Source organism: Phragmites australis, chromosome 6 (genome assembly GCF_958298935.1).
Source record: "Phragmites australis chromosome 6, lpPhrAust1.1, whole genome shotgun sequence".
NCBI classification, from domain to species: Eukaryota; Viridiplantae; Streptophyta; class Magnoliopsida; order Poales; family Poaceae; genus Phragmites; species Phragmites australis.
The window spans coordinates 43,266,619-43,287,052 of NC_084926.1; the positions used below are offsets into that span (position 1 = coordinate 43,266,619).

The following is a 20,434-nucleotide window of genomic DNA, read 5'->3' on the forward strand; positions in this document are numbered from 1 at the left end:
TTCAGATTTCAAGGACGTCTCAAATTGAGCTATTCGTGTGCCATCTAAACTTGCTGACTATCCTCCTAAGCGCTTCATTGGCTTCTTCCAGTGTTTCTACGCTGTGATCCACCTCAAATGCTATCCTCTGGATGTTGAACTGCAAAATCAGCACAGTAAAAGCTTCAGGACTTTCTTGTGTTGCACTACCCGTTAAGAAATAACAATAACATTAGCAGTATATCTGGCCTGCAAGGCTGCAAGTGCATTCTTTATGTGCTACGTCAAGACCACATAACACAAACTTCAGTTGTGCAGAGATATGCATGGCAAGTGCACCAGAATATAATAATGAAGTTTAGATGCTCATTTTGCATAACATAAAAAATCGCATCTGAAAATGAGCTTCAGAAGATTGTACCTGTGCACCTTGTCGGACACGTACATCGATACATTTGCTGCCCATTGATATAAGAGCTACATCATCTACCTCTCCTTCAGTTGATAAAAGTTCTTTCAGAGGCTTTGAGAACATTGCATTGAGTTCCTATTCAAAGAGCAAAAGATACTATGTGTCAGTTATTGAAAGAGTAGTGGAAACACCTTTTCAAATATAGTGCCTAAGGTCTGGTCCACCTGGACAAATGAACTATATACATTCAGGGAAAGATTGCTCTTCAGTCCGTCTTTTCAGTAAATGCTTATTAACATACCTTCAAATTTTGTTCACCACCATCAATTGCAATCTTATCAGGTTGCAGAGCCTCATATTCCTTCACATCAACCCAAGCAACAGTCCCAAATCCTCCAATGAAATATACGTCGTTGGAACAATGTTCCCATGTAATTATCTGAGTTTTCAGTGAATCTCAAATATTAAAAGAATGAAATAACAAATTATGAGAGGGTACATCTCATGTATTTTTTTCAAGAATAATTGCATTTGTCCCAACAAGACAAGCAAGACGAAAATGCTTGTTACATAGAAATACCAATCCATATGAAATCTCAAAAAGCATTTTTATGAAATGTTGAGGAAAATAGTTCGCTCTATTGCACGTTCAGGAACTACCTTATTGTATGCATTCTGTAGTAGTAAAAGCTACCCCACTGTTTGGATGCCCACTTTTGGTGCTTTCAAACATACTGCTGATGAGCCCATTCCTGACAGACGATTATGTTGTTATTTATATTAAAGAATCAGCCAAAAAACTGAAGAGAAGAATATCCATGGCAGAAACATATGCAAAGAGTTTCCACTTCAGTCTTCATATTAGAGATTTCTGGCCCAGTTATAACCTGCCTCATTGGAAATGAACTGCAAACCGAAGACAAGACTAAAGTTAAACTCATGTTCATGAATCTTTTTTGTTCCCTTTTTTGGAATGGCTGGTCAAGTGGTAATGTACTAGGCAGTAAATGGCAGCTAAAAATAGAACAAGATGAAAATATAAATGGGCCGTTGGTCCAGCTCAATTGTGGAGCTTATGGGCTGCTATTGACTGATATATGATCAGAATTGGTGATCAGAAGTATGAAAAATAACTATCTGCGACTTTACTTCTGGTCTTAAGCTGAAGGCGGGTCCAAACAGGTGCCTTGCTTTTGAGCTTATCTTAATCACTCCGTATATAAGCATCACATAAGCAGCTCAAGCCAGCAGGAGATAGCTTTCTGGAATACACAGTTCACAGAGCAGTACTAGATTGTCAGTCAGGTGAGAGATCCTAGAACACTACTAGACTGTCAGTCAGGTGAGAGATCCAAGGTAAAGCAAAATAATAGCATATAGCACATTTCTCCAGAAATAACTCCATCGATTCAAAATATCAACCAAAAAATTACCAAACTGAATGACATGACTTTGGAAATGATGGTATTCAGGAGAAGAGATGATATACGCGATATAACATTACAAGGAGTGATTAACAGTTTTAGTACAAAGTTACCAAAAATAGTTACTCGTGCATTTGATAGTCCATCCATCCAGGTATCTACAGAAGGATCGGAACGATTTAGCACATAATGGGAAAAGAAATTTTCAAGCACTGATTATATAGTATATTGTCAAATTTACCTGTACAACAAGGGTGCATCTTGGATCTGCCAACAAATTTCTCGTGTGGATAGCTAATGGGGATAGTGAGAAAATTGGGTCCGCATGAAGAAATTGCAAAATTTTGACATGCGTGCAATTTTTGAAACTTGGTAGATACAAGATGAGATGTTGACATTACTTACGGCCTATCGGGTCAGGTGCAAAATCCACTAGAGAACCAAATGGGTATCCCGCACGGCGATGACGCATCCGAGACATGACAGTGCACAAATAAGCAAATCTAGCCTGATTTTTGAAAAAGAGACATGAACATAGTTATTTAGGATCCGTTTGGATGGCTGGATGGGACCGTTCGGAAGCTGGCCATCCAAGTTGATGTAGAATATTCTCTGTAGATCCTGGATGGCTCGGCCCGGCCAAATCGACCGGACGAAGCTGTCCAGGTTAGCTTGCCGTCCGTGCTCGTTCCGTGCATGAGTAGTTGGGATTTTTTTTTTTTACTTATAATTTTATTTAGAAGTATAAAAGTGATCTAAATTTTTTAAATATTTTTATAAGTAAATTAGAGCTCACTAGCAACCTATTTTAATTGATTTGATAAAAAATATGAACCAATATTTAATTAAAATTCTTAAAAAAACATATTTTTAACTTCTAACAATTTTTAATGTCTCAAATAAATTTCCAAAAACCTGAAAAAATTCACCAATATTTTTTTTCATGTGATATACTATAAATATGAATTAATCATCTTATCTACTCTAATCCCACGAACCAAACAAAAAACTGGCTCATCCTATCCAACTCGTCTCATCAACCAAACATAAAAGTGACTCGTCACATCATCCTAACCAAATAAAAAATTAAATCATCATATTAAAAAAAATATAGATAACTCTATCACACTTAACCTCGTCATCAACCAAACGCACCCTTAGAGTCCCTTTCCATTTCCAGATTTGAATGTTTAATTTTTTTTTATCTTGGATAAACTAAACCAATTTATAATTTTAGTGGCTGCTAGCAACTGAAAGATGGTCTCTTCTAAAGAAATTAAAATTTGCACTACAAATAACTGTTCCATGAGGTTGCGAACCGCCAAAGCTGGTGGCAGTAAATCATGAACAGCAGTTGCACTGTGCACAGCACTGAAATAGGCGTTCTGAATAGCCCAGCCCTAATCCACCAATGTTGCCCCCACCAGTTCCAGAATACCAATCACATCATGATTTGTGGTGTCCATATCATGGCTTTCGTGTAGAGTTACATTATTCTTTCAATATTACAAAGAGGAAAAATAATAATCATCAACTTACAATTAATCATGTGTCATTGATACACAAAGGTAAGGGCCCGTGAAGAAAACATTGTCCCAAGAAAGGATTAAGAAGCTTTTAAAGCAAGGAACCTAACAATTAACCATATTTGTTACAGTTGCTTGTAATTACTGTAACATCACTGTGCCTCTTATATGTATATACTCTTTTAGGCATCAAAATAAATAACAACAAACAAGGGTGTGTTCTTATACTGTTTAAAAATGCCAGTTGTGAGTTTGTTAGATATATGGGCTTAGCCAATTATATTATATAATTCTAAATAAATTTTAAAGGTACAACCATGTGAGAGATATGTGTTTCTTTAATTTGACATTACTAGTTGAGTGGATAGAGACAACTTAAAAGAGTCTCTTCCCTCAACCCACTTAGCATATGTGGATGAGAGGACTAGAAGAACACAAGCGCGCTCGCTCACCTTGCCTCACCAAGCAGGGCCGTGGCAGGGGCGAAGGGCTAAAAGTGTATCTATGCCCTCTATGTGGGTTTTAGATAATTGATGACAAGCGGTTAAGAGACTAATGAAGTTAAATGAGTTTATTAACATGTATTTGTCCCATGAAGAATGTATATGACGCTAGGAACCCTAAAAAGGAAAAAGAGAAGCGGCATATGAATAATCTGTAGATTTAAATTTCTTTTACTTTTGAATTTGAGTTTAGTAATGTCGTACTATCAAGAGCGATGCGTGTAGATCTACTTGAAAATGTCTCAGTGCTCAACACTTTTAGACAAAAAATGAGAGACATAAAACACCCTGTGAGGAACCGTCCAAATAGTATTCTAATTAATCATCAGGAGGATCATTATTCATAATCACAACCTCGACGATTAACCAGAATACCATTCCGGTAGTCCCGGCACGTGTTTTGTGCCCAGGATCGGAACACATGCCTTCCAACTCAAATATCACAACATAGTTTAATAGAGAGCAAATAATTAAACTGGATTACCATTATTAAACAAGCAACTGCTTCCACAATTTACAACAAAAGAGGAACAACAACAACTATGCAGCGGAAGAAAAACCTATACAACAAAAGAGTATGGAGCCGTATGCCCTTAGGCTCCATACCAAAAGCGCCGGAGTTCGGAGTAGAAGGTGCTACTCCTGCCCGCCACCCTGATCGGCAGGCACAAAGTAGCCGAACACTGCCTCTTCTTCGCCAACCTGCGAACCTGAAAGCAACTTAAGGGCAGCACCCCTTAGTACGAAGGTACTAGCAAGTCTTACACAGTATGAGTATATATATTCTCGACTCCAAGGATCATGCATTTAAAGCTGTAGCAAGGATTAAGACATGTTTAAGTTCATTAAGCGGTAAGCAACCTAGACTCTAGGTGTAAGCAACTGACTTAACCAACCACCGACTCAAACCCTGCCAACCAACTGATCAAAACAGATATATAACAACAAGTGTATAAAAGCAAACCATTCCCACCAAACCACCAACCACATACCGACCAAACCACCCCAATCCAACCATGCCACAACCCACATCGAAACTCTACGACCAAAATATGGTCGCTCGGTGGAGATAAGCGATAGCGATGCTCATAACCGAGAGCGCGGCAGTTCGAACTGATTATACACCCTGCAGGGGATACTCCTGGACTCACACGACACAGGGACCATACGGCTTGTGCCACCCGCTAAGATGCGCACAAGGGGGTACCCGTGACAACCTTTCCCAACCAGGCCCAACCATGTGGATCAACCATAGCTCGGCACGGCGGTATTAGAACTACTCCCCGAGCAAACTAATACCGCTAAAAGCCCGGACTCAAACCGGACTCACACCGTATATGACGAGGCCCACATGACCACGTCTGCGAAGGTAATCAGCTCGCCTACCATTATATCAGCATGTGGTGAGTAAGGTATGTGCTAAAGCCGACTACACCGATGATCGGTGCTTAACCGGTGCAAGCGGTCTACGGTGTCAGGGGTTCCCTCCCCGAACTGCCTGAGGACTCCTCGTGAGCAGATGACACCCCTAACACCGCCCACACCTCGTCTCAACTCACCACTCACCAAACCGACTCATCATCAACACAACCATAAGTGTGAACAAGTAATAAGTCCTAGGCACGCGACAACGGTGGACGCCGTCGTCGACTTCTACCGGAAAGCCTAAGTACCACTAAGCATAGCGAACTAAAATTAGACCTCGATGACACCACTAGGCTCCTAGGAACAACACATGACACGTGACCGAAATGGGATAATGCATCGGCATAGGTTCTACCCAACTCAGTACCCGACACATGCAATGTATACATAAGCGTAGATAACATATTAAATTTTCAAGTAGACACGGTGCAATATGAACGATGCTTGCCTTGCTGCCCTGGATCAGAAAGGTGGGACGCCTCACGATCGCCCACGGCCTCCGGGATCGACGGATCGGCGTTCACTACAGAAAGCAACGCGTGCAATGTAATGAGCATGTATGAAATGCGATCATGTAAGAAAAATATGCTTCACAATACACGACAACATTATTCCAAGATCGTACTGTCCAAACCAGAATTTTCCAAGTGGTCTCAAAAAGTTTGGAGTTCCTACGAATTAACTACGAATTTTACAAGCTATCAGCTATCAGGAAAGCCTGATAAACCGTGCTCGGGGTGCCCGGGATGAACAGTACTCGCGGGTACCCGGGATAAATAGTACCGGGGGGCGCTCGAGGTGAACAGTACCCGGGGGTGCTCGAGGTGAACAGTACCCGGGGTGCTCGGGAGTGCTCGGGGTGAACAGTACCGGGGTGCTCGGGTGAACAGTACTCGTCGCTACAGTAAAATCAGCCTCGCGCAGCTCCAGAACAGCAGCCATTACGAAGGGAAAAACTAGGCTAAACTAACCTGGGAGTCTCTCTAAATTAAAAGTAAAAATGCCTAGAAGGGTGTAAAGGGTCTAGACTTTGCTCAACCGCCTAGCAACATGATTCCTAACTCAAATCCACATAAATCCTCATTTGTTCCCAGACTGCAGAACTTTAAGAACTTTGCAACCCTAGTTCCAGATTCAAGATCTATCCAACCAAAAATGAGCATACTTGCCATGGGAGCCTAGCAGACTCACCCAAGGTCCTTTGCTGAGGTTGGTGACCGCCAGTTGAAGGAGGAAACGACGGAAAATGGCTTGGAGAAGAGAGGAAAAACTGCTGCTTCCTTGCTTCTCCCAAAGAACACCAAACAAGTTCAGAACCAGCTCGAATTCCTTCGGGGAAACTGAAAATGAATTGGATGGACGAGTAGTCCTTGAGCTGGTGGTCACGTGAGTACCACATACGTACCTTGATCTTGCTCCCAGAGGTAGGGATCCAAAGGGGAAAAAAGGGAGCCTAAGAGAGAGTGAGAGAGACAGCCAACTCCAACTTGCTTCCTCAAAAAGCCTTATATGGTGGAGTGGGTGAGGAGTACGTATGGGCAAGTTTGAGGGGAGAGAGAGCTGTTGCCCACTTATAGAGAGATATTTTCCACCCAAGTGGGCCCCATTTACCTAGAGGAAAGTCCAGACTTGCTTCCAGCTCCTTTATTTCTCTTAGTTTTTCCTTCTCCCACCTCATTGACTCAAAGTGAAGTGCTCTAGTGACCCAAACTGGAACATGAAGCTGAAATTGCATGTTTTAGGATTAAAACACACAATTATGGATTTCGGGACGTGACACACCCCACGATTATCAGGAAGTTCTTTGTTGCTCTGTGTACCTAGAAGTTTCAGGTGCAACTCGGAAGTTCTAAGTTGCTGGATCCTCCGGGTGAAGCTCCGAGCAGGGGTGCTCAATTTGATGTTTTAATTCCAACCTGGAAGTTTTGGGTAGCCGGAACCTCCGGATTGAGTCCGGACAGGGGTGCTCGGTTAGGGCCTCCGAGTTTAACACGGAAGTTCCGGGTGCCGGAATCTTCAGATTATTTTTGAGCAGGGGTCCTCGGTTGCTAAGTCTATAGTTAACCCAGAAGTTCCGGGTTAAACTTGTAAGTTCTGGGTAAGTCCAGAAAGTGTTGTAACAGCTAGTTTTTAGGGGTTGGATATAAACACCCCCTCACCCCACCTTGCATTTGCTGCTGAACTACATTGAGATAAAGCATTCAAAGCCCCTTTAGAAGCTCTCCCCACTGCTCTTGGCTTTAATTCTTGTAAGGATTTGAGAGTTGGTTTAAGATTTTGAGAAAGAGTGTCAGTGAGCGTCATTCTCATCTTTGAGCAATCGAGTTCATTGTAAAGCAGTTTGACATCACATTTTTTGCTCTTGGAGGTTCATCCTCCTAGATGGCTAGGTGCTGCCTAATGAGCACCCAAGCTTGTGGTGTGCCTCGGGACGTTTGTGAAGGTTCATCATTGCCTCTGTAAGGGAATAGGACATTTGAGTAAGCCCAAGCTCGATCTAGGTGGTCGCATGGTGATGATTAGGGTTAAAAGAGATCCGACTCTTTACAGTTCCTCAACGAAGACGTAGGAACCTCAAGTGAAGGTATCCGATCTATTTGATTGTGAGCTTGTGACTGTAGGAGAACCGTGGAAAAGTCTTTAGACATCGTTTGGAACCTATGGTAACCATTAGAATTAGTTAGACTTGCTTAGGGGTACTTTAATTTCGAATTCATGTTCTGTACCGAGATACTCCAGGTTGAGCTCAGAACTTCCGGAACCCGAAAGTTCCGGATTGAACCCAGAAGCTTCGGATTCTGTTAATCCACTGTGAAGTTTTATTTTGTAGAAACGCCTATTCACCCCCGTTCTAGGCGACATCTCGACCTTTGAAGAGCGCGGGCACGCGGTACCTACGTGAATGGTTTGTCGAAATCAGGTCCAATTGCTTGCGCAGGTGTGGTCTCCTTTTGTCGTTTTATTCTTTTTGTTGCGTGGGCAAACGGATAAATATATGAAAATCATGTCGGTCAACAATCCGATCATGATAAATATATGAAAATCATGTCGGTCAACAATCCAATCATGGCGGTGTAACCAACTTCGATTGTATGCGTCTCAACCGCGCAATTCTCCCTCTGTATATATCTGTCAGCCACCGCACAAAATAGATACGCGAGTTGCATATTTGTAGTTAGGGTTTTGCCAATTTCTCTCTACTGCGTCATCACACGTAGACTACTCCATCCCGTTGCACCGGTGTGCACCGACGAACGGGAGAGCAAGTCTCTGGAACCCGTCGCTCTTGGGATCCTGCACCGAGAGATGGCAAATAAGGTTTTTAGGAAGAGCTTGTCGCGACTACTCACGATCTGCTTTCCTCTACATCATCATGTGCTACTTCATCTACATTGCCACCGTCATCATCGTCTGCTACATCGAGATCAACTTTGACTACTTCATCTTCATTATCACCTACTGCATCGACATCACTGGGGCTTCTGCATCTCACGTCGCAATTGGGTACATACACTGCAATCCTACTCGAGTGCTTAATCAAGTGAACTAGTCGATATACTACTCAAACGTTTTATTAGATACATTTTTCGAGTGAGCTAGTCAAGATCCTTCTCGAGTATCTAGTTGAGGTTGATTGGGGTTGGTCAAATTCTAGTCGATTCTACTCGAATCTTGTCGGGGCTCGTCTGAGCTAGTCGATAATTGATTATCTACATCTATTCATGTTCATGTTATATCAATAATTGAATTAAATTAAATCTAAATGTGCTATTACTTCCAACAGAGGTTTGACCATGAAGTATAGCGAAAATAACCCTATTAGGCCATGATTGTGATTTTGGTGATTAATGATAATATAGTCATTGGGACTAACATATTTGTTAAGAATATATGTTAATAGGTTTCATAGATACAATACATGAAGAAGCTACTGAAACCAGTACAAAGTTTAGTTGAATTGGAAAAAGTTTCAGGAGAAATGACTACATCGGATGGTCCGGTGCTATGATGTTTACACACACCATAGTATTTTGTCCAGTAGGGAAGAGAAACCTGAAGACCTCACTGGATGGTCCGGTGATCGGCACTGAGTAACACCGAAGTTTTTATTTGGTACACGTGTCCTGAAAGAGTTGAAGTGTTACACCGGATAGTCCGGTGCTCGGAGTGTAGATACCAGATGCTTACATCGGATTATTTCTTCTAGAGAGAGTTGAAGCTATTGAAGATTGTATATCAACTCACCAGATGTTCCGGTGTTGAAGGTATACACACCAGATAGTTTCACCGGAGCATTTTACACAAAGAAGTCGGGGCAAAGAGAGGAATGAATTGGACTTGTTCCATAAATTTTGATGTGATCAAATTGGATGGATTTCTATATAATCTTGTAGATCTCTTCACAATCTTTCCATAGAACCCAAGATCATAAAAATCGGAGTTCGGAGCGAAAAGTTACGCCCAAAATACATAACGTTGTTCTGTTGAAATTTGTCTGACTGGATAATCCGGTGCTCACATCAAAATTAGTCCAGTGCTACACCGGATAATCTGGTAAGAACAATGAAAAATAGTCTGGTGTTCATAGAAAGTTTGAAGCGGAGTCTTTTGTCTCATCGGATGATCCAGTGTTCACAAAATGAACACACCGGACTATTATTTTCAAAGAGCTCCAAAATGAACATATACACATAGGATAATCTGGTGTATTTGTCCAGTATTCAGTGAGTCATCACAGGATAATTCGGTGTTCACAGAGGCTTGAGTGGGGTTCCAATGGCTAGTTTGTGAGAATGTACTCACCGGATGATCCGGTGTTAGTACTACTGTTCTCACCGGATCATCCGGTGTTAACAGCTTTTTAGAGACGTTGGGTTAACGGCTAGTGCGCGAGTTTGAGGCTATAAATACCCCTCCACTCAGTCATTTGAGCGTGCTGGAGTCCAAAGAAATTCATATACACCTAAGAAGACATCCAAGCCACCAAAGTGCTTAAAGTGATCATCCAAGGCAATTAAGCATAAGATTAGTGAGTGATTAATGCTTATAGGTCTAGAGAGTGAGTTGCTAGATGATTGCTGCCTAGAGAGTAGATCATGGAGTGATCCAATAGTGTACCTCTTAATACATCGGCACCTTGGAGTCTTGGTGACTCACCGACAAGCTTATTGACCCTTCGACTTGGTGTAGAGCGGCGGTAAGACGATTGTGTGGGGACACGGAGAACCTTACCTTTGTGGCTTAAGCTCCGAAGTGATCACGGCAATGAGGAACCGGAAGAGAGGCTAGTGGTGAGACCTTGCCTTGGTGGCTTGGTGGCTCATTTGGGTGGAGGCCTTGTCTTTGTGACTCAGTGGCTCAAAGGCCGTGACCGGGTGCCGATCGGGAGTATATCCTTTGTGGAGCTCTAACGTGGACTAGAGGTGGTATTCATGCCATCGATACCACGGAAAAAAAAATTCTTATACCGAGTTTGCTCTCTCTATCTTATTTATGTTTCCGTATTTACTTACTTGCAATTTACCTTCTTAGAGAGATTGCAAGTGCTTTAATCGGTAGAATAGACACACTAGATAAACTTAGAGCATATTTAGATAGAAATTAATATAGGTTTATCTTGTGTTGTTTTTGGAGCCGAAATAGTTTTAAGTATTCTAATTCACCCCCTCTTAGGACGTCATCGATTCCTACAGGAAGCCAACTCAATTTACAAGCCTTGAAAATAAAAACATTATTTCACTCCTTGACATGAAGAAATTTACCAAATTTTCTTCCTAGAAATGAACAAAGTTGCCAAATTACTCATGGAAGAGCAACTAGTATTGTTTAAAGAGCAGTTTCCCCCACTATGTTCATTTCTCAAACTGGTTAAATAATCTGAATTACTATCGAACTTAACAAATGTTTTAATTCTTTTATGTTGAATTATTTCACTTCGTAACCGACTAAAGCAACTTGAATATACACCAACTTCAGCGACTTTAGAGCAGGAATCCAAACAACCAAAGAACAATCTCTCACACACAAAATCGCACGAGCTAGATTTCCAACAGCAAAGAGAATATACCTCGTGTAATGGAAAAGCTTCTGCCTGGTCACCCGCATCATTGGCGGGGTTCGGGGACCCGTCTTCCCCTCCTCCAGCGAGTAGCCAAACGCCGCAGAGGGGAGGAGCAGGCGACCTGCGTGTGCATATGGAGAGGGTGGAGGGGATCCTACAGGGCCTAGGGAACGTGGCGGTGGCTCGACGCAGCAACGGGGATGGAGACGCGTCTTTGGCAATTGCCGGCGGCGCGAGCATGAAGGAGCGCACGATGGGAGCTTCCATATAGAAGGTGGGGAAAATTGCTTGTATCAATACTCTATAAAATATATGAGTTGTCAAAATTTCATCGATCTTCACCATCCACTCAAATTAATTAACAGTCACCGTATAAGGTTGGACCTTGTTAGGGGAAAGGCCTAGGTCTACAAAGAAACACATGTAGCAAAATATAATATTTGTACCCCATCAAGAGTTGGAGAGAAAATTTTACCTCTGCCCCTCACCTATATAAAGGACCCAAGGGGTCAACGGTAGGGGTTAATTCCTCCCACATCCACTCTCCTCTCTTTGCTTGGTACAAATCCCTTCGGCTACTATAGCAGAAAATAGTTTCAATAGTTGGTGTCGTTCGTGGGGATCCGGTTTCAAAAAGTGAGAAGGACTTTGAACCATGCTTTAGGCCTTCGGACTATGCTAGGCTTCGCTCCGCGCTCGTAGCTCAGCCGCATGTGGGGCTTTAGACAACCAATCCTTCGGACCAATGGGAGTTGGCCTTCATACTTAGACCTTCAGCCAACTGGGCCTTCGGACTAGTGGGTGTAGGCCTTTGGTCTGGGCATTCGAGCTACCCGACCTTCAGACAACCACGCCCATTCCACCGCAACTTCTATCCAGCAGGCCTTCAGACAACTGGGCCTTTAGACCAATCCTTCGAGCAGTGTGTGGGCCTTTGGATCAGCAGGCTTCACAACTCTAGCATGTGTTGCGTGTCAGCTGGGCTTTTCAACGTACACGTGGGCTTTTGCGAGGCCTAGTCGGATTTCGATTGGTGAAGTAGGCCTTTGACCGGCCAAGCCCATCCGGCAGGACTTCGAATGGAGGCCTGGACTTCGATGTGGGATGCGGGCCTGCCTTCATCTGGTGAGGACTTGGTCGGCCTTCCACTGGCAAGGCCCATCTGACCTTCAGCAGGTGAAGGCCTAGCCGAACTTCGACTGGCAAAGGGACATGATCCACCTTCGACTCCTGGCGAAGGGCATGGCCCATGTAATCTCACACGCCCATTCCACCAGCTACTTTGTGATAAATTCGCAAAAAAAGAGTGTGCCGCAACCGGAAATCGAACCCCAGTCTGCTATGTGGTAGGGTGTAGTCCTACCACCAGACCGCTCGTGCTTTCGTGTATTGATAGGTACAGTTTATCCTTTTCACTTGATCTAAAAGCGTGCATGCGTGCCTGAGAAAGTGCCGCCTCACATCTTTATACCATGTTGAAGAAGCGAAAAGTGCATGTATGCACGCTTCTCCATGCATGCATGTGACGAAGAATGGTTTGACCCCCTGCACTCCTTTTTTTATTACGTTCGCACATCTTTGTATCATGCGCGAGTTTAATTCTCAAATGAAATGTTTTCCTTCGCACAGGGAACTTTGTTTCTGCTGTGCAGGGGCTTTACCCTTCGGTTAAGATAGTTTAGTTTTTGCATGTATAGTGAAGTGTTTACATTTTGCGTGTTTGCATTACATAAATGCACCAAAAAGTATTTATTCTTCGCATATATGCCAAAGTATTTAAATGCAGAAATCTACACCTTTCACACGTGCATCGTGTTTGCGCACCGAAGTAATCACCCGTCATATTCATGCCGAAGCATTTATGCATGCATAACGTCATGCGAAGCAACATGTTTTTTTAATGTGATTGCATGGCCTCGCCCATGTATTATCGGTTGGTGTGGGTGCACTTCTTCTTCGCCTGAGTGTCAAAGTATTTATCTTCTGTGCGCTTGCATGGTATGAATGAAGAGAAGTATTGGTTTTTCCCCTTCACAAGTACATGTAGGTTTTTATGCTTTACTTGAGGGAGCATTTGTACCTACCATCATTCAGGTTTCCCCCTTCGCATAAGAAATCTCACTATTGCGTATCGAAGTATTCACTCTTCGCATACTCGTATCACATGTGCACACGTGCCGAAGCACTTATTCTTCTGAATATGTATGCTAACTCTTCGGTTGAGGGACTCTACTCCTCAAATTGCAGGTTTTTACCCTTTGATTAAGATAATATATTCTGAATGCTCACAGCATTTACTCTTCGTGCACTCGTATAGTATATGCAACGAAAATTGGATTTTTTTTTTTTTGCATGTTTGCGCTCATTTGCATTGCTTATGCACTGAACTACTCACCCTTCGCTTGTGAGTCGAAGGAATCCTTTTTGCAGGATTTATCCCTCTTCGTGAGTATCTCACTTGTTCACGGTCTCTAACCCTTGGTCCAAGAGACTCTATCTTATTACATTTGTCTAAGTCTTCGCTTGAATGATCTTGTTCCTCAATTACATGTTCTTAACATTCGTGTACGGCAACAAATGTATTGAAGAGTTTACTTTTACCCTTCGAACCATATGCAAGCTCTAACCCCTTGCAGGTTCAACCCTTCGCATACAATGATTCACTCTTGTATGCCGAAACACTTGCAGTAATCTTAATCACTCTTATATGCACTGCGCAAGTTCATTCTTCGCTTGTTGCCAAAGAGGCTATCTTTGTGTGCTCATTTTTTGTTCACGCCAAAGATCTTTCTTGCTAACGTGCAGGTTTAATCCCCCTTTGTGAACGTTTCTTCACTTCCACGAATTAACCCTTCATTTGAAGAACTGTGTCTTGAATGCATGTTTTTACCCTTCAGCTAAGGTTGCTACCCTTCGTTCAAGGTAACGAATTTTTTATGTCAAAGGAAACTATCCCTCGCCTTCAATCATTCCATGCATTTTCATTACAAATGCACTTTACTTTATCCTTCACCCATGTGCCGAAGATCTTTCTCTCATGATTACAATTCGCTCATGCCGAATCGTTGTTCTCCGTTATATATATGCTGTTATACTCTTCACATGAATGACCTAGCTTATGAGTTCCAAAGCGTCTCATTTCTATATATGCGATATGTCTGTGTGTCGAAGTATTTAATTTTGTTGTTCTTGCTTACGAGTTTGAGCGATTTACCCTTCGTATGAAAAGCGAAGTGTTATATTTTGTGTGATCAATCGCATCAAAGCGTTCACCCTTCGCTTATTTGCTAAAGTATTAATCTTCACGTGCACCCGAAGCTTAGCACATGTTTATTGATTACATGTTGATTGAATTATGCTTGTTGTGCACTTTGTCATGATCCATGAGAGTGTGCTTTTAAATGTATACATGCGGAAGCGCTTAATTTTCACATACGTCCATTGCATTACCACACGAAGTATCTATTCTTTGCTTGAGTGCCGAAGGACTACATTCTATGTATTTATTTCATAAATGCACCGAAGCATTTGTTTTACGCATATGCAGGTTCTTGCCATTCGCTCGAGGGAATATTTATTCCTCATTCACAGGTTTTAACCTTCACATGAGAAATTCCTTATGGCTCATCCGTAGAAGTTTATTATCTTCGTGGGATGGGGCTCTCATTATTCCAAAGCATTCACTCTTCGATTGTACTTTCTGTGCATCTATTTAACACATGCATAAAAGACGGGGGCTAAGAGTACATGCCCCCACACTGAAGGCAAAAGAGACCTTCGAGAAGAAAAAGCCAAAGTGTTGCTTGACCTTAAGACAAAGGCAATGCACCTCTTGACTTAAAAACAAAAGATAGGGTCTAAGAGTATTTGCCCCCACATCGAAGGCAAAAGAGACCTTTGAAAAGAAAAAGCTGAAGTGCTGCTTGACCTTAAAACAAAGACAGCACACCTCTCAACTTAAAACAAAAGACGGAGTCTAAGAGTGCCTGCCCTCGCATCGAAGACAAACCATGTCTTTGGATTATATCAATGCATTTAAGTATTTATTCTTTATGTGCACACACCGAACATACATCGATTATAATGCATTTTTCATCTCAAAAAGGGATGTGAAGCACCTATTGTCCTACACGACAGGAAGTCAAAGTGTTGTTGGTCCTTAGGTAAAGGTAGCGTACCAATCGACTTAAAAGGCAAGGACTGCGCTGCCACTCAGCTTCAGGTAAAAGAAACGCTCCACTCGGACCTCAGACTTTAAGTCTTGAAGACACAACCCTTTAAGCCCCATGGAGCCAAAGGTCCTTTCTTACATGGTGCATTGCTGACCACCATCGTCAACAATGGCTACTCCTTTAGCTACGTTGGCACCTTTGACATTGACTCAGGAGGGAGTTGTTGCCATCTTTGGCTTCAACATCGACTCAGGAGGGAGTCATCGTCACCTTCGGAATCAGCATCGACTCAGACGAAGTCATTCTTCACCTTAGCCTTCGACGTCGATCCAGACGGGGTCGTTGTCACCTTCGACTTCAACTACATCAACGAGACTCTAGATGGAGTCACCATCACCCTTGGCTTCGACATCGACTCAAAAGTGTCGTATACGACCACGTAGACCAGAGGGGCTTCGGACACGACGACTCCGTCCCCGTTGACTCTGACTACGTCGACCAGAGGGGCTTCGGCCACGACTACTTCCCTTTAGTTGTGATGACTTTGGCCATGTCGACTTCGACTACGTCGAACAGAGGGGCTTCGGCCATGACTACTTCACTCTGGCCATGACAATTCCGTCCCCGTCGACTCCGACTACGTCAACCGGAGGGGCTTCGGCCGTGACTACTTTGCTTCAGCCATGACAGCTTCGCCCACATCCACTTCGACTACATCAACTAGCGGGGCTTCGACCGTGACGACTTCGTCCCCGTCGACTCCGACTACGTCGACCAGAGGGGCTTCAGCTGTGACTACTTCACTTCGGCCGTGACGGCTTTGCCCACGTCGACTTTGACTACGTCGATCAGAGGGGCTTCTGCCGTGACTACTTCGCTTTAGCCATGACGACTAAGTCAACCAGAGGGGCTTCGACCATGACTAATTCACTTTGGCCGTGACGGTTTCGCCTTCGTCGACTCCGACTACGTCGACCAGAGGGGCTTTGGCCGCGACTACTTCGCTTTGGCCGTAACAGCTTTGCCTTCGTCGACTCTAACTACGTCGACTAGAGGGGCTTCGGTCGCGACTACTTCGCTTCAGCTGTGACGGCTTCACCTTCGTTGACTTGGACGTCAACCAGAGGGGCTTCAGCCACGACGACTACGCCTATGTCAACTTCGACTACATCGACCAAAGGGGCTTCGGTCGTGACTACTTTGCTTCGATTGTAATGGCTTCGCCTTCATTGACTCTGACTCTGTTGACTAGAGGGGCTTCGAACGTGACTACTTCGCTCCGACCGCGATGACTTCATCCACGTCGATTACGACTCAGTCGACCAGAGGGGCTTCGACCATAACGACTATGCCTCTGTCAACTTCGACTTCATCGACCAGAGGGGCTTCTGCTGCGTCGACTATGACTTCGCCAGCCATGTGGCATCCTTCACCACTCACGAACACCGGTCAAGAGGGGCTACGTGGATACCCGGGTTAAAATCCCGTCCAGGGTCCCAAGAGTTTGGCCGGCGCACGTGAGCGGAGATGCGTGAACATCATTAACTTCGGCGAGTCACGGCAGCAGCCTTCGACCTCCGCTTCATTGGCTATGTTGAGGTTGTGCCTGCCGAAGCCTCGGCAACAATCTCTGCCGAAGACCCATCCACCGAGCAAGATGAAGCGTAGTTATAAGAATGTATCTAGCTCTAGCAGTCATGTAAAGAAAAACTAGTTCCATACACGTGCTCTTTTCTCCATACCCTTTTTTCACACTGGGTTTTTGAAAGTGCATCTAGCACCTATGTGTGATTTTGGTAATTAATGACAATACCTATAGACTAACAATGGTGTTGAGTTTGTTAGTAGGTTATTCCATAGGTGATGCATAGATGAGAGATATCCATGAGCTCTAGGTAAATGGGGAGATTGAAAATTCATCGAGATGAATGAGCTCTAGGTGATGCTCAGGTAAGTGATGACAATGCCTATGAACTAACAATCATATTGAGAATTGCTATTAGGTTATTCTATAGGAGATGCATAAATGATGAAGCATGGATTCTTTAAGAAATACCATGAGTTCAAAGAATTGCATCAAAAGACATTGAGATTTTAGTGATGCTCATAAGAAGAAGAAAAAGCTCAATAAGACTGGCAATAAGCTTGAAGGCTAAGTTACTTGTGGAGATCAAGTAACTAAAGGTATGACTTGTTAATAGAGTTTTATGGACTAACCCGTGTACTATGTGTTTAAGAATGAGTGGGGTTAGGTTCTATATGAAGATTGACAATATGCGTGAAGGCTAATAAGTTACTTGTGGAGATCAAGTAACTTAAGGTATAAATGTTGTCATTTAGGTTTTATGGACTAACCCATGTGCTTTGTGCTTAAGAGTGAGTTGGGGTTAGAATCTATAAGAAGGTATAAGTTGAATTGAAATCTCATATGCCAAGAGTGAAGAACAAAAGTGGACTCCATATATGAAAAAGTGAATTCCTTGAAGATGTCGAATACAAAGTGGTTTTCTATAGCAAGACGGTGAAGGGTAAGCAAGACTCAGCTGCGATGGACCATCCGTGGTGAAGGGCAAGCAAATGGCTTGGCGCCGAAGGACCAAGGCAGTGATGAAGAGCGAGTGAAGGCTTTACGCCGATGGACCGTGCGAGGCCATGGGAATCTATGGATAATTCACATCAATCATATGAAGAATCAAGAAGAGATGGAGTGAAGAATATATGGAAGTTGGTAACCCTCAAAGTTTGAAAGAAAAAGAAGCGGTACTTGAAAGTTTTTAAATGCTCAAAGTGGTTCAAACGAGTTTTATCTTTGAATTTGAGTATAGGTATGCTGCACTATTAATAGGGATGCAACGTGAGCTAATTGTCGCGCCTCAGTGCTCAAGAGTTCCCAACTAAACCCAAAGTGAGAGTTTCTTGTTAAGAATTCGGAGCGGAAAGTGTGAAAGTATCCAAAATAGGTTTTAGAGTGTTCCTAGTTTGATCCTATGTGTTTTAGATAATGAATTCAGTTGGGATGTGTAGCCCTCTGAATAAGCTTTTCATAGAGTCCAAAATCGTCGAAATCGGACTCCGGGATCAAAAGTTATCGCTATTTTTCGGAGGTCAGCTGTGCTGTGGCCGGAGACTCCGGTGAAGTCCGGATACTCCGGTACCTGGAGTGGTTGGAGACTCCGGGAAGTCTCTGGGGCTATTTTCTATGTTAAATGCCGACCGGAGACTCCGGTGTAGGCCGGATACTCCGGTAAAGTCCAGAAAAGAGCATAACGGCTAGTTCTGACACAGTTCTGTGACCGTTCTGACGCCGTTTTTGGAATTGAGACCGGATACTCCGGTGTTCACCGGATACTCCGGTGTTCACCGGATACTCCGGGGTAGGTGTATTAGAACAGTAACGGCTAGTTCTTTGGAGTGGGCTATTTATACCCCACTCACCCCATCCTTTGGGACTAGTGAAAGGGCACGAAAAGAACATCCTCTAGAGCCAAAAGAACTCATTCCCACTCCAATCTAGTGTGTGATTTGAGAAGAAAAGAGAGTTGGGTTGTGAGATTGGAAGATTGAGTGCATGTGAGCTAAAATCCAATCTTGAGCACTTGAGTTCTCAACAAGAAGTTCGTCGTCGTGTTTGTTACTCTTGGAGGTGAAGCCTCCTAGGCGGCTAGGCGTCGCCGACGAGCACCCAAGGTTGTGGGTTGCCGCGGAAGTTTGTGAAGGGCTCGATTTCTCCTCCGCAAGGGAAGAAATCAAGAGTGGATAGAGGAAAGCGGTTGAAAGAGACTCGGCTCGTTGGAGCTTCCTTAACGGAGATGTAGGATTCACGGTGGTGAATCTGAACTTCGGAAAATAAATCTTTGTGTCTCCTCTCTTGTTTCCTTACTTTTAAGTTCTTGCTCAAATCTTTGTGCATATTGCTCGATCTACTTGTTTGTGTGTATTTAAGTGTAGGTTCTCCGTGGATCTATATGGAATCATCTCCGAGAACACACGACATCACTTGGTTTGAGTTAGAACTCTCTACCCATCCTTTTTATTCAGTTTCGGGCTCTGTTCTATACAGAAACCGGAGAATCCGGACTTCACCGGAGTTTCCGGACCTGTACAACCCGGAGATGAATTTTTGTAAAATGCCTATTCACCCCCCCTCTAGGCGACATCATTGTCCTTTCAGTTTTTAGGATGGAGTTTTTAGTGAGACGTACATGATGACAATAGGTCTAGACCTTTTTCTAGTCGTAGTTGTTCGCCCCGCTATCCTATCAGAACTTACAGCTGACTGGCTACTGTTAGAGGAAAGACTCAAGTCTACAAAGAAGCCCATGTAGTGAAGCAACCCGTATAAAGGCCCAAGAGTCTCCTTATAATATTTGTACCCCATCAAAGATTGGAAAGGAAGTTTCACCTCTCTCTCTCACCTATATAAAGAACCCAAGGGGTCAACGGTAGCGGTTAATTCCTCTCGCATCCACTCTCCTCTCTTTGCGTGTTACGAACCCTTTCGACTACTGTAGCAGGAAATAGTTTCAACAGACCTGTTTCTCTTTCTAAAAATATATTCAATATTTTATCATTTATCTTCCATACTTAGACGTCTAATATTTATCTTTAATACATTCCAAAAATATATTTAGAGCTTGTTTGGTTCGCGTCTAAATTTGTCATGCTTAAGGTTAGTCACACCATAGATTTTTAGACAGATGTTTGGTTGACTGTCATAATTATGACAAACCACACTGTCATAATTTTTTTACTAACTTTGCTACACTTGTGACTAAGAATTTCTTAACCACACTTGGCTAACCTTAGGTGTGGCGAACTTATTCACGAACCAAACATACCCTCAATCTCACCTTATTTATTTTTCATACTTAGACGTTTAATATTTATATTTCATACATTCACTATCGAGTTTCTCCAGATAGTGCACCACCT

General features: G+C 43.1%; 1 pseudogene; it reads right to left on the reverse strand.

The window, feature by feature from the left end:
• Window positions 1-19: 19 nt before the first annotated feature.
• On the reverse strand, window positions 20-11,597 carry LOC133920711 (uncharacterized; annotated as a pseudogene).
• Window positions 11,598-20,434: the final 8,837 nt, after the last annotated feature.